The following is a 14,513-nucleotide window of genomic DNA, read 5'->3' as shown; positions in this document are numbered from 1 at the left end:
AGAGTTTTTATATGCTATTGAAGTTAAGTTAAAATTAATTAAAATTAGCTAGTTATAACTTTAATATTTTAAATGTGTTATAGTAATCTTGAAGAAAATATCTATAGAATATACGTGAAAGTAAATGAGAAGAAAATCAAAATGTGTCACTACAAAAACTTCAACTAAACATAAAGAAGGTAGTAATAGAAGAAGTGAGGAATGAAAAAAGTTGTAAGACATACAGAAAACAAATAGCAAAGTGGCAGATGTCCTTCCTTATTAGCAATTACATTAAATGTAAATGAATTATACTCTCTGATCAAAAGGTAGAGATTGGCAGAATAGATAAAGAAAACATCATCCAACTATATGCTGTCTAGAAGAGAATAACTTTAGACCTAAAGATACAAATAAGTTGAAAGTAAAAGGATGAAGATATTCCACGCAAATAGTAACCAAAAGAGAGCTGTGATATACTGTCATCAGACAAAACAGACTTTAAATTAAAAAAAACAGCTGTTACAAAAGACAAAGAAGAACATTATATATTGATAAAAGGGTCAATTCAAGATAATATAACTATTATAAACATGTATGCATCAAACAACATACACTTCCACCCAAAATTTATGAACCATATTGACAGAATTAAAGGGAGAAACAGACAGATCTATAGTGGAAACTATAGAACTTGAAAACTTCAATACCCCACTTTCAATAATATAGAACAACCAGACAGATAACCAATAAGGGAATAGAGAATTTGAACACTAATATGAATCAATTAGAATTAATACACATACAGAATACCCAACCCAGCAACAGCAGAATATACATATTTCTCAAGAGCATGTGGAACATTCTTAGGATAGATCATGTGGTAGACCGTGAAACAAGTCTTAATAAATTTAAAAGAGACTGAAATCATGCAAAGTATCTTTTCTGATCACAATGGAATTAAACTAAAAATCAATAATAGAAGTAAAATAGAAAAATTCACAAATATGTGGAAATTAAACAGCACATTCTTTAACAATCGATAGGTCAAAGAAGAAATCACAAGAGAGATTTAAAAATACCTTGAGACAAAGGAAAATGTAAAAAACAACATACAAAAATTATGGAATGTAGTTAAATTATCCTTTATTAATATTGATGCAAAAAACCTTAATAAAATAATAGCAAAGTAAATTTAACAGCATATGAAAAAAGACTATATACTATGACCACATGGAATTTATTTCTAGAATGTAAGGATGGTTCAATATATGAAAATTAATCAATAAAGATATCACATTAATGTAATAAAGAAACAGAACACTTGAGATTATCTCAGTTGATGCAGAAAAACACTTGACAAAATTCAACACACTTCATGATAAAAACTCCCAATAAACTAGGACTATAAAGAAATTTCTTCAGCATAATAGAGGCCATATATGTAAAGCCCAGAGCCAACATCATAATAAGTATGCCCACTTTCATCACTTTCATTTAACATAGTATATTAAGTTCTAACCAGAGCAACTAGACAACAACAAAAAAATAAAAGGCATCCAAATGAGAAAGGAAGAAGTAAAATGATTTCTGTTCAGAGATGATATAATCTTATATGTAGAAAAATCCTAAAGATTTCACAAAAAAATATTTTAGAGCTAATAAACATATTCAGAAAAGTTGCAGAATATATAATCAATACTCAAAAATCAGTTGTATTTCTATGCACTAATAATAAAGAACAAATTTTTTTTAAAGTAATTCCATTTACAATACCATCGAAAAGAATAAAACACTTAGGAATAAATTTCACTAAGGAGGTTAAAGATTTGTACACTGAAAACTACAAAACATTGTTAAAAGAAATTAAAGAAGACATAAAGAAATAGATATCTTGTGTTCATGGATTGAAAGAACTTAATATTGTTAAGATAATAATATTACCAAAAGCATTCTGGATATTCAATGCAATCCCTATAGAAATGCCAATGGCATAGTTTTACAGCAATAATAAAAAAATGCATCTTAAAATTCATATGGAATCTCAAAGAACCCTGATTATCCAAAACAGTCTTGAAAGGAAAGAACAAACTTGAGAACTCATAATTCCTGCTTTCAAAACTTACTACAAAATATTGTGGTACTGGCATAAAGGCCAATAAAATAGAACAGAGAGCCCAAAAATAAACTTCTTGCATATGGTCAATTGATTTTCAACATGGGTTCCAACTATTCAATGGCAAAGGACTGTCTTTTTAACAAATAGTTCTAGGAAAAGGGATAACCACAAAAGGATGATGTTGGACTCTTACCTTACATCATATACAAAAATTAACCCAAAATAGATCAAAGACCTAAGCTTAAGAGCTAACACTACCAAACTCTTAAAAGAAAACAGAGAGGAAAATCTTCATGACATTGGATTTAGCAGTGATTTCTTTGTTACGACACCAAAAGCATAGACAATAAAAGAAAAAATAGATAAATTAGACTGCATCGAAATTAAAATCTTTCGTGTATCAAAAGACACTATCAAGAGAATGAAAAGACAACCCACAGAATGGGAGAAAATATTTGCAAATCACATATCTGATAAGAATTAGTATTCAGAATATATAAAGAACTTCTATAGCTCAAGAACAAAAATACAAACAATTCACTTCAAAAATGGGGTAAGGACTTGAATAAACATTACTACAAAGAAGATATACAGATGGCCAACAAATGTATAAAAAGTTGCCCAGTTTCTTTCACTTAGGAGATATAAATCAAAATTACAATGAGATACCACTTCACACATATTATGATGGCTATTATAAAACAAAAACAAAACAGAAAATAACAAGTGTTGGTGAGGATGTGGAGAAATTGGAAATTTTGTACATTGCTGGTTGGAATGTAAAATGGTGCAGCTGCTTGGAAAAATATTTTGGCAGTGTCTTAAAAAACTAAACATAGAATTAACATATGATTCAGCAATTCTACTCCTAGATATATGCCTAAAAGAATTGAAAGCAGAAACTTGAACAGATACTTGTACATCAATGTTCGTAGCATCATTATTCACAATAACTGAAAGGTAGAAACAATCCTAGTGTCTATCGAGAGATGAATGAATAGACAAATGTGGTAGCACACAATAGAATATTATTCAGTCAAAAAAAGGAATAAAGCTCTGATACATGACACAAAGATAAACTTTTAAAGCATCATACTAAGTGTAATAAACCAGGTCTCAAAGGACAAATCTTGCATGATTCCACTTATATGAGGTATATAGAATAGATAAATTCATAGAGACAAAGAAGAATGGGGGTTACCAGGGGTTGAAGGTTTGGAAGGCATGGGGAGTTATTATTTACTGAGTACTGATTTTCTGTATGGAATGATAAAAAAACTTTTTGGAAATAGACAGTTGTGATGGTTACACAACATTGTAAATATACTCAATGACCTGAATTATGTACTTAAAATGATGAATTTTATGTTATGTGTATATAATAAAAAAGTAAAAAGAAGAAAATATTTATGAATCTATGACTGAGTGACATAGAAAAAAGTTGAGATAACAGGAAAGCCTAGGATGGCAATGTTGGTGGCAGAAAGTGGTGAGCCGGGCAAAATAAAAGTGGCTCATTTGGGGAAGGGTTCAGTGGTGCAATAGTTAAACTCCTGATGGTGCCAACAGTACATTTAGGGGGAGGGGGCTCCAGGGAGGTTAAGGGCCCCGTAGATTGTGTTAATTTAGCTCTTTTAGGCTGCAAGGAGTCAGGATGCCTTCATTAGGAGTTTACTGTAAGAACCATTAGAGCAGAGGAAGCACAGAAAGCACTTTTCACAGCTACTCCTGTATGTCTCAAGATTTAAGCAAGGTTGCCCGACCAGGCCTCATAAAAGCTATAACCCTACTTCTCTTGTCACCCTCCAGTAGTGAGCACCCAGCAGACTCTCCTCTAGTCTGCCCCATTATCACAAGCAAATAACACATCTGTCTCTGCATCTGCCTCCTTTCCCTCCCTTTCAACTCTTCTCACTCTGCTACCTGTCTGCATCACACAGTCTCCCACAGGGATTCTGGTTGTTCCAGTTATTCATGCTCCAGTTCAGCAAGCCACTGTTGCATAGAGCAGTAGTCCCAGGCCCTCTGCAGGACACAAGGCAGCCTACAGTTTTGTCCTTCAATAAACTATGGTCTGCCTGGTAAAAAAAAAAAAGAAAAAAAAGCACTTTATCTGAGGAGACTACCTGTACCACTTCCTGTTCCATGGGAACTCAGGGTATAGCCGGCCAGAGTCATAGTTTAATTCTTCTAGAAAACAAAGCTTGAGACAGAGAGTAAGGTGTTAACAGTTTATTTGAGAGGCACAAGCCCACGGAGGTGCTCATGAGGGGCAATAGGAAGTGAGGTGAGGTAAGGAAAGTGGAAAGATGTTACTTGGTGGGGATTTACTTCCTGAAGAGCTTGGGAGAGGTGGGGTAGATTGGAAGGCCAGCTTGCTCACTAGCACACAAGCATTCTTCAGAAATATTGTAAGAGGTCCATGAGAGGGGGCTAGAGATTTAGCCATCTGGTTTCCTCCTTTTCTTGTTTCCCATTGGTCAAGGTCCATCAGTTGGGAGTTATTTCCTCATTTCCAGATTGCATCACCTGTCCTTTTGTTGGCTGTAGGAAGCCAGAGCCCAGGCCCTACAGTGTGGTGTATTTTTCAAATTTGAAACTGAAGAAGTGCAGTGGTTTGAATGATGGTCTCCTAAGAGATATGTCTACCTGGAAACAGTGAACATAAGTATTTAGATGAAGGGTTTTTACAGGTGTAATCAAATCCAAGATCTTGAGATCATCCTGCATTAGGCTAGACCCAAAATCCAATGACAAGTGTTTTTATAATAGAAGGGAGAAAACACAGAGGAGAAGGATGTGTGAAGACTGAGATGGAGATTGGAGTGACACTGCCACAAACCAAGGAACACCTGGAGCCACCAGGAGCTATAGGAAACAAGGAACAAATCCTCCCCCAGGGGCCCTGCCCACACCTTGATTTCAAACTTCTGCCCTCCACTACTGTGAGAGAAAACCTCATTGTTTTAAGCCACCAAGTTTGTGGTAATTCGTTACCACAGCCCTAGGAAACTGATGCAACGAGTGAGTAGGCACAGTTGGGGAAGCCACAAAAAGAGAGAGAAACAAAGAGAGCAGTTGGGGAAATTAGAGGTGAGCAAAATTTATGTCCAATACAACTGCTCTTGCAGGTCTGTGTGGAGGGGATGACAAGATCTCAGGATGCAGCCCTGCTTGTGGGTGGCAGATGAGAAGTGGAGCTGAAAATCAAGTAAGGCTGGGAGGCTGAGAGCTGGGAGATCAAAGAGAGTTACTGGGTCATTAAAAATGGATGTTGATGTCAATGAGGATTACGGCAGGGGATGTAAAGAGAAAAGAGGATAAATCCAGGGTTAAAATGAACTAAGAAGTGGAGATGAGTTCTGGTGCAAAGGGGCTGTTAGCAGTGATTATTTGGTAAGAACTAAACAGATGAATGGCTTGAATTTCAGGTGATAAGAAGGGGACACTGGTGAGAGTGACTGATCTAGATGTGGAAAAGGTGGGAAGAAGAACTTTTCCATTTGACTCCCTTAATAGAGTCATGAGAGGGTGCAAGTGTGACTGTAAGTAGATGCCATTGGGGACGTCTCAGTTAGGGCGGGAAGCTAGATGAGGTAGGGAGAGGTTTAAGATAAAAGAGAATTTATTCTTGGCAGAACTGGGGGCTCCAACGAGGCCATGAGGAAGACAGAGAAGAGTGTCTGTGTTGAGGGTCTAAAGGTTGCCAAGAACAGCAGCTACCTTAAATGATTTTAAATATGGTGGGATTTTTTTTTTTAAGAATGTAAGAGCTAACTTCATGGATGTCCAGGGGTGAGAAACAAAAAGTGTATTATCATAGAGGGAACTAGAACCAAAAGCCTTTCACTTCTCAAAGGCTGAAGACTGTGTTGTCCCAGCCTCCTAGAATATTTCATTCATTCTCTCCATTCAGGACCAAACCCTGCCGGCACCTTGACTGTCTCTCACCTTTAGCTTGTACCTCGGTGGATATAGCATGCCATCTCCTGACCTATATACACTATGTTAATATGTGGGTCCTAACTGCTAGTGGACGCTCTTTCCTGGGAATTTGAAACTGGGCCGTTGATTCCTGATCTGATTGGCTCCACCCAGCATGTGCACTCGTTCTCCTGAGCCAGGAGTCCACTCCAAACTATTCAGCTGTGACCAGGTCAATAGGGTCACATGGAATAGACATGGCCACCTGGGCACACCCCTTCATTGGTGCTGTCTGTGGTGTGTTAGGCTGAAAAATGTCACCCAAAGTATCAGGTGCTAATCACAGAAAGTGTGAATATTATCTTACATAGCAAAAGACATGATTAAATTAAGAAATTGGAGATGGGAAGATTATCCTGGATTATCCAGGTGGGTTCTAAGAATATATGTCCTTACATGACAGAAGTAGAGGGAGAATTCACACACATACACACATACACACACACACACACTCACAAAGGAGAAGGCAATGTGACAAAGGAGGCAGAGATTGAAGTGATGTGGCCATAAACCATAAACTGAGGAATGCCAGCAGCCACCAGAAGCTGAAAGAAACAAAGAAGGATTCTCCCCCAGATCCTTCTGAAGGAGCACACTCCTTGATTTCAGCCCAGTGAGTGATACCAACTTCAGACTTCTGACTTTTAGAACTACAAGAGAACAAAGTTCTGTTGTTTTAAGACCCCAGTTTGTTGTAATTTTTTACAGCAGCCTTAGGAAACTAATACATAAGGAGCAAGGAGTAAGGGCCAATTAGGTATCTAAACCATGGCTCCTGCAGGAAGGAGAAGCCAAGAGAATTTAGGGGTATGTGTAGAGACAGGGGATTTGGATAAATGAGGATTCAATTTTATAAACATGTTCTATAGCAGACGCTCTTTGATGCCCACAGAATGCAAATGATTACCCTTGAAAAACAAGGACAGAAATGTACTAAATGCCACAGTAAAGATTTTGAGGCTTCTTTAGGAGGCATTGTTGTGTGAAGATAGTAGTAGTTGGGGTGGGGCATCATGAGCTCGGCACCTAGACAGAAACAGAAAGGACCAGATGCCTGGAATGAGTGGGTAATGCAAACAAGGGAATCCAGCCAGCCGCTGTAACACGCAAACATACACACACGCCTACACTCTACACTTGAAGGCGTCATGATTTTGTTTTCAACCTTGTTCTACTTCATAGCCACTGGCTGTGTCTACATGAAGCCAGAACAATTGGGCAATTCAGCAAAATCATTAGTCAAACTGAAAGTTCAGCGAGGCCACACAGTAGAGAGCAAAGAATATGAATTATTTACTCCAGTCTCTCCCCTTAACTTCAGAAATGGCTGGGAATTGTATCATATTACAGATGGGGAAACAGACTGAAGTTTGTAGAGGTGATAATACATCCCTACAGTTATACAGCTGAGTGACAGATCAGAATTTGAATTCAGATCTGTCTGACTCCCAAATGCGTGGTTTCTCCATCCTATGAGGACTGAACCAATATACGTGCTCTTTGAAACTTCTGAAGCAGTTTGCCTGAAATAAAACATGTGTCAAGAGATGTAAAACACTTGAAAAGAGGAGGACAAAATCTGTTAAGAAACCCCTCACTGTATTAGAGACAGCCTGATTTCTCTTCACAGTCTGATTTCTTTAGGGATTCCATGGACCCTCTGAAATTGTTTGCAAAATTGTGTAAACATGTGTTCATTAACTAGGTGACAAGGACCTTGCCTCTTCTGGGAGTATCAAAATACATTAATGTTACTGCTCTAGACGTAGGACACCATGTTAGATTTTATGAGTAACCATCAGTCTTTCTAAATATAATAGTAGCTGCCCATAATCCACAAATAAAGACAGTGCTTTGGGAGGAATCTATAAAATTTAAATCTAAATATTTTAATTTTATTTTTTAGCTTAGGCACTTCTGTCCAGGCAGTTCTGGTCACATGTAGGTATGATATAAAGATTTAAGAGGTACCCCCAAAAGCAAATCCAGAAATTACCAAGTCTTTCCCAATTACATAAAGATTTTATTAAAAGCCTGTGTCTACCTGCCTAGCTCATTTCACTGAAACTTTCTAAACCACTAGGATCCCTTTCTCAACGTAGTGGCAAAGGTTAATTAATAAGGCAACCTCACCTACATCAGAGAAGTATAAATAAGTAAGAGAGAGAAAGCTTGAGTCAGAGGAAGGCCTGGATTTCCTCCTTACGTTTGTTCTGCCCAAACCTATCTGTGTTAGTCTGAATTCTCCAGAGAAACAGAACCAATAGGATTGATTGATTAGATAATTGATTATAAGGAATTGGGTCACACAGTTATGGTGACTAGGAAGTCCCAAGACCTGCAGTCAGCCAGCTGAAGACCCAGGAGAGCCAACGTTACAGTTCCAGCCTGAGTCTGAAGGTTGAGAAACAGGAGAGCATATGGTCTAACTTCCAGTCCCAGTCCCAGTTCAAATCCAAAATCAGGAGAAGACTAAGGGAGGTCCCAACTTGAAGATAGGCAGAGAGAATGAATTCTCCCTTCCTCTACCTTTTGTTCTATTCAGGCCTGCTATAGGTTGGATGAGGCCCACTCACACTGGTATGGGCAACCTGCTTTACTCTGTCTACCCATTGAAATGTTAATTTCATTCAGAAACACCTTCACAGGCCACCCAGCATAATGTTTAACGGGATCTCCATGGGAATCTCCATGGCCCAGTCAAGCTGATATGTAAAATGAACTATCATACCATCTGTTTCTTTACCTATCAGTTCACTCTACTCTCCAGGCCCAGAGTATGAGGGCCCCACTTCCTCTAAAGTGAACTCCTCTCCATTTCCTCATCCTTGTCTTTCAAAAGGTAGAGAAACCAGCAAAGAGAAAAGTACAATCTTCCAGGTAATCTATAACCCTCATGCAGAAAAAGGCTATGGATATTGGGAAGGGGAAACAAGATTATAGATTGCAAACAGATGAAATTTCATCAAATACTGCAATAAGGATTCTTTGCAAGTGAAAGGAAACACAACACAAAATGGCTTAAGGCCCAAAGAAATCAATTGACTCATATGAACAGAAAGTTTGGGGAGACATCTAACATCAAACATTGCTGGATTTATGGTCTCAGATAAAGCATCAGGATCTAGCCTCTGACCTTTTCTTGTTCTACATTCTGTGGTGGCTACTTTCTCAGAGAGTTCTCCTCTTAAAAGTGACAAGATGGCAGCCAGCAATCTCAGGCTGTTACTCTCATAAGTACAAGTCCAACAGTTGAATTCAAAGTCCTAGACCTGACTCTCACAGTCATGAATTGGACCACATGGTCAGTCCTGAACAGATCACTGAAGCCAAGGGGATGCTGTACTTCCATCGATTACGCCCAGGTAACATGTTGCTTGTGGTACCTGGTTATAGTCAGCCTCATCCAAACCCTGTGGGCTAAGAGCAGAAGGGGGAAGTTCTGCACAGGGAAGTCAGGGTGCCATTAATGAAATAAAAGTGAGTGATGGCTTGGTGGTAAAAATACAAGGTGTCTACTACATAGTGTTTGTTTGTTTGTTTGTTTGTTTGTTTGTTTTATCTGCAGATATTTGAGAGTAATTCTAAGACCGTGTTTCTCACTGAGGGGTGATTATGTACCCCAGGGGAAATTTGACAATGTGTGGAAATGTTTTTGGTTTTCACAATTGGGTGGTGCTACTGGCATCTAATGGGTCAATGCCATGGATGCTACTAAAATCCTATGATACACAGGACAGACCCTCATAACAAAGAATTATTTAGCTCGAAATGTTAGTAGTGCTGAGGATGAGAAACCCTATTCCATGACCTAGAATGCAGCTATGAAAACTCTGACCCATCTCATCAGAAAAGAAAAAGAAATTTGTGTCCATGTGTGCTGAGCATGTTTGTGTCCTTACAGTTGATGAGTATCTGTTAGTGCTCCATGATGAGAAAGAGGCCCCAGGTTCATCCTTGCTTCTTTAATTTTTCTGGAGCTGGAGCTAACTTTCCGGTCCCATCCATCTGTATATCAGGAATTGTGATCGTTGAAGTGGCCAAGTTAGATCCAAAGTAATTAGGTGGGAAAACCATAGTGGGCATCCTATAAATCAAGAATATGGGCAATAATTAATACAACAGATGGTGAGCTCTGGCCTGTGATCTCGGTGAACATCAGCCAAACGGCTCAGCACATTCTATCAATTCTATCATGCAATGATTGGAGGAAGCTGCCTATCCAGCTGCACTTATTACCCTTTTGCTCATACGGGCTAGTGAAAGTGGCACGAAGGTCAGAGCTTTGGAGCACATTCCTTGGGATTTCCAATGACACTGCTGTGGAAACGATGTGCATCGCAGGAGGAAAGGTAAAGAACCATGCAACTTAACTTTGTGTTGTCAGTTAAAATGCTTTTGGCTACCAGTGACTAAAAGCCCAACTCAAATTGTTTTAAACAATAAGCGATTTATTATTCCAATTAACAAAAAGTCCAGAGGTCCTAGTTTTCATTCACTGCAGGTCTCCTGACTCTGCTCTCCCTGCAGCATCCCATCCAGGTGCCACCTGCCCAGAGTAAGAGGGGAACCCTCATTTCTTACAAATGTGGAGACTTTTCCCAGGAGCCATCTAGCTTCTGGGACACACACGCCCATGTCTTATTGGCCAAGATCTAGTTACATGCTCATTCCTAAACCAATTCCTTATGAATGAAATGGGATTGCAATGGTTAGGTTAGGAGCCTAATCATTTGGAGCAGAATGGATATAGGGTCTTCACCTAATGGCCGCTGTAGCCATTTAGTAGAAGGCACATGATGATCCTTGGCAAACCAAAGTAGCCCTCCGTAGTAGGTCAGTAGCAGAGTCGAGGTTATAGCTAACAACCAGGTTTGTTTTCATTGTTAAATCTTGTCCAAGACGGTCTGTAAGTTTGAATCACAATGGGATTGGAGTAATATTTGGTTATGAATAAAGAACCAGCTTAGGGCGATTCACAAGGGTGGGGGTCAGTGTTTATTTCTCTTGCTGGTGATGTATTAAAGAGTTCCTCAAGGATGGGCATAGTAGAATATTTAAGAATATCAGAGTTAAAAAGAAACTTTAGATTTTATATCAGATGTATGTATGTTTTCATCTGTTTAGCAAGTCTCTGGGAAGCATCCCAAAACTCTTAGTTTTTATAATCCTATGGGCTGAATTCTAAGATATCAAAGATGATGTTTAACCAATCACTCCACTATAATGTAACAAAAACTTCCAATGTCCCAACCAGAGACAGAAGGACCCCTGCTCACTTTGACTCAAATGATTCCACATTTTGTAGATTGTCAGGTATAATAGTCCATTCTAATACCAACTGCCTTCAGGAGCACTGGGAGTTTATTAAGGGAACAATGTGGCAAGACACTTTTGGAAACTAAAAGTTTTGACATTTGTAGTACACTAAAAAAATATGCAAATACAAATAAAAAGCAATAGCCCTAAAGAGAAAGCAAGCTCATTTAGGTGCAGTTATCCAGATTTTATTAATTTTTTATTATCACCAATCACTGAATTAATGTAGCCCCAATTTTAAATACAGACATACCTCTTTTTATTATGCTTTATTTTACTGTACTTCACAGATTATTGCATTTTTTACATATTGAAGGTTTGTAGCAATCCTGAGTCAAGTTTATCAACACCATTTTTTAAGAACATCTACTCACTTTGAGTCTCTGTATCACATTTTGGTGATTCTCACAATTTTCAAACATTATTATTATTATTATTATATTTGTTATGGTGAGCTGTGATCAGTGATCTTTACTGTTACTGTTGTAACTGTCAGGGTGCCACTGACCATGCCCATGTAAGATGGCGAACTTAATCGATAAATATTGTGTGTTCTGATTGCTCTACCGACTAGCCATTCCCCCATCTCTCTTCCTCTCCTAAGGCCTCCCTATTCTCTGAGACACAGCAATGTTGAAATCAGGCTGATTAATAATCCTACAATAGCCTTTAAGTGTTCAAGTACAAGGAAGAGTCGCATGTCTCCCACTTTAAAATCTAGACATAATTAAGCTTAGTGAGAAAGGTATGTTGAAAGTCGAGATAGGCTGAAACTTAGGCCTCTTGCGCTAAACAGCCCAGTTGTAAATGCAAATGAAATGTTCTTGATAGAAATTAAAAGTGCTACTCCAGCGAATACATAAATGATAAGAAACTGAAAAGCCTTATTGCTGATGTGGAGAAAGTTACAGTGCTCTGGATAGAAGATCAAACCAGCCACAACATTCCCTTAAGCCAAAGCCTAATCCAGAGCAAGACCCTGTCTCTCTTCAATTCTGTGAAGGCTGAGAAATGAGAAAGCTGCAGAACAAAAGTCTGAAGTTAGCAGAGGTTAGTTGGTGAGATTTAAGGAAAGAAGCTATCTCTAGAACATAAAAGTTTAAGGTGAAGAAGCTGTGAGAAGTTATCCAGCAATGAAGGTGGCTACACTACATAACAGAATTTCAGTGTAGACAAAATAGCCTTATATTGGAAGAAGATATCATCTAGACCATTCATAGCTAGTCAATGCCTGGCTTTAAAGCTTCAAAAAATAGGTTGAGTCTCTTGTTAGTAGCTAATGTAGCTGGTGACTTTAAGTTAAAGCTAATGCTCATTTACCACTCCTAGGGCCCTTAAGAATTATGCTAAATCTGCTTTGCCTGTACTCTATAAATGGAACAACAAAGGCCTGGATGACAGCACATCTGTTTACAACATGGTTTTCTGAATATTTTAAGCCCACTGTTGAGATCTACTGCTCAGAAAAAAGATTTCTTTCAAAATATTACTGCTTGTTGACAATGTACCTGGTCACCAAAGAGCTCTGATAGAGATGTACAATGAGACTAATGTTGTTTTCATGCTTGCTAACATAACATGTATCTGCAGCCCATGGATCAAGGAGTAATTTCAACTTTCAAGTCTTTAAGAAATATGTTTTGTAAGATTATAGCTGCCATGGATGGTGATTCCTCTGATGTATTTGGGCAAAGTAAATTGAAAACCTTCTGGAAAGGATTCATCATTCTTGATGCCATTTAATAGCATTCAGGATTCGTGGGAAGAGGTCAAAATATTAACATTCATAGGAATTTGGAAGAAGTCAATTCCAACCTTCATGGATGACTTTGAGGTGTTCAAGATTTTGGTAGAAGAGGTAAGTGCAGATGTGGTAGAAATAGCAAGAGAACTAGAATTAGAGGTGGAGCCTGAAGATGTGACTGAATTGCTGCAATCTCAGGATAAAAATGAATAGACGAGGAGTTGCTTCTTATGGATGAGCAAAGAGAATGGTTTCTTGAGATGGAAACTGCTCCTGGTGAAGATGCTGTAAAGATTGTTGAAATGACAACAAAGATTTATAATATCACATAAACTTAGTTGATAAGTCAGTATCAGGATTTGAGAGGATTTACTCCAATTTTGAAAGAAATTCTACTGTGGGTAAAATGTTATCGAACAGCATCACATGCTACAGAAAAATCATTCATGAAAAGAAGAGTTGATCAATAAGGCAAGCTTCATTATTTTCTTATTTTAAGAAATTTCCATGGCCACCTCAACTTTCAGTAACTACCACCCTGGTCAGTCAGCAGCTATCAGCATGGAGACAAGACACTACCAGCAAAAGATAACTACTCTCTGAAGGCTCAGGTAATGGTTAACACTTTTTACCAGTGAAGTATTTTTTAATTAATGTACATACATTTTTTAGACATAATGCTATCATGCACATAATAGACTACAATATAGTGTACTCATAACTTTTACATGCACCCTGAGGAAACAAAGAAATTCATGTGACTTGCTTTATTGTGGTGGTCTGGAGCCGAATCCACAATATTTCTGAGGTATGCCAGTTTTTTTCCTTGAAGTTAGACATTTGCAGACTGTCAAGAGCCCTGTAACTGTTATCTTCTTGATATGAAATGTCCTTCAGGTAACTATTCTTCTTTGAAATTCTTTTATGACAAACTCCATGTTGGTCATATCTCAGTGAAGAGGCTTCCTATGGCAATCATGGGTGCTGTCCTCCAACTCTTTCAGCTCTTGCCCGTAGAAACAGCAGGTTGTGCAAGCTGGCTTCCTTCAGTGAAGAGGCTTCCTATGGCAATCATGGGTGCTGCCCTCCAACTCTTTCAGCTCTTGCCCTTAGAAACAGCAGGTTGTGCAAGCTGGCTTCTTTGTGGTGCATTTTGAGAAAAATTGATATGTAACATTTGTGAGCTGGAGCATTTGACTGCCCCCATGGGAGACCTTCTAGGCCTTACTTTCCCTTTGCGGGAGTAATCTGCAACATTTAAATAATGGCTACTCTGTTGTTCAGGGACATGCAGTGGGGAGCCCCTAGCTCACCTGTGGTACACATGTGTTTTGAACAAAAAAAACATTAAAAACTCATCAAAAAAAA

At 38.3% G+C, this 14,513-nt stretch overlaps 1 long non-coding RNA gene across 2 annotated transcripts in view; it reads right to left on the bottom strand.

Moving 5' to 3' along the window:
* Positions 1 to 4,315: 4,315 nt before the first annotated feature.
* Positions 4,316 to 14,513, bottom strand: part of LOC112477039 — a 17,580-nt gene continuing 7,382 nt past the window's right edge. For both annotated transcript variants that reach the window (XR_003045301.1, XR_003045302.1), the window contains one exon: positions 4,316 to 10,169. This is a non-coding gene — a long non-coding RNA (uncharacterized LOC112477039). The remainder of the gene's footprint in view (positions 10,170 to 14,513) is intronic.

This window comes from Pteropus alecto, unplaced genomic scaffold (assembly GCF_000325575.1).
Source record: "Pteropus alecto unplaced genomic scaffold, ASM32557v1 scaffold52, whole genome shotgun sequence".
Taxonomy (NCBI): domain Eukaryota; kingdom Metazoa; phylum Chordata; class Mammalia; order Chiroptera; family Pteropodidae; genus Pteropus; species Pteropus alecto.
The sequence above is the reverse complement of the archived record's forward strand: the minus strand, read 5'-3'. Positions and strand labels throughout refer to the sequence as shown.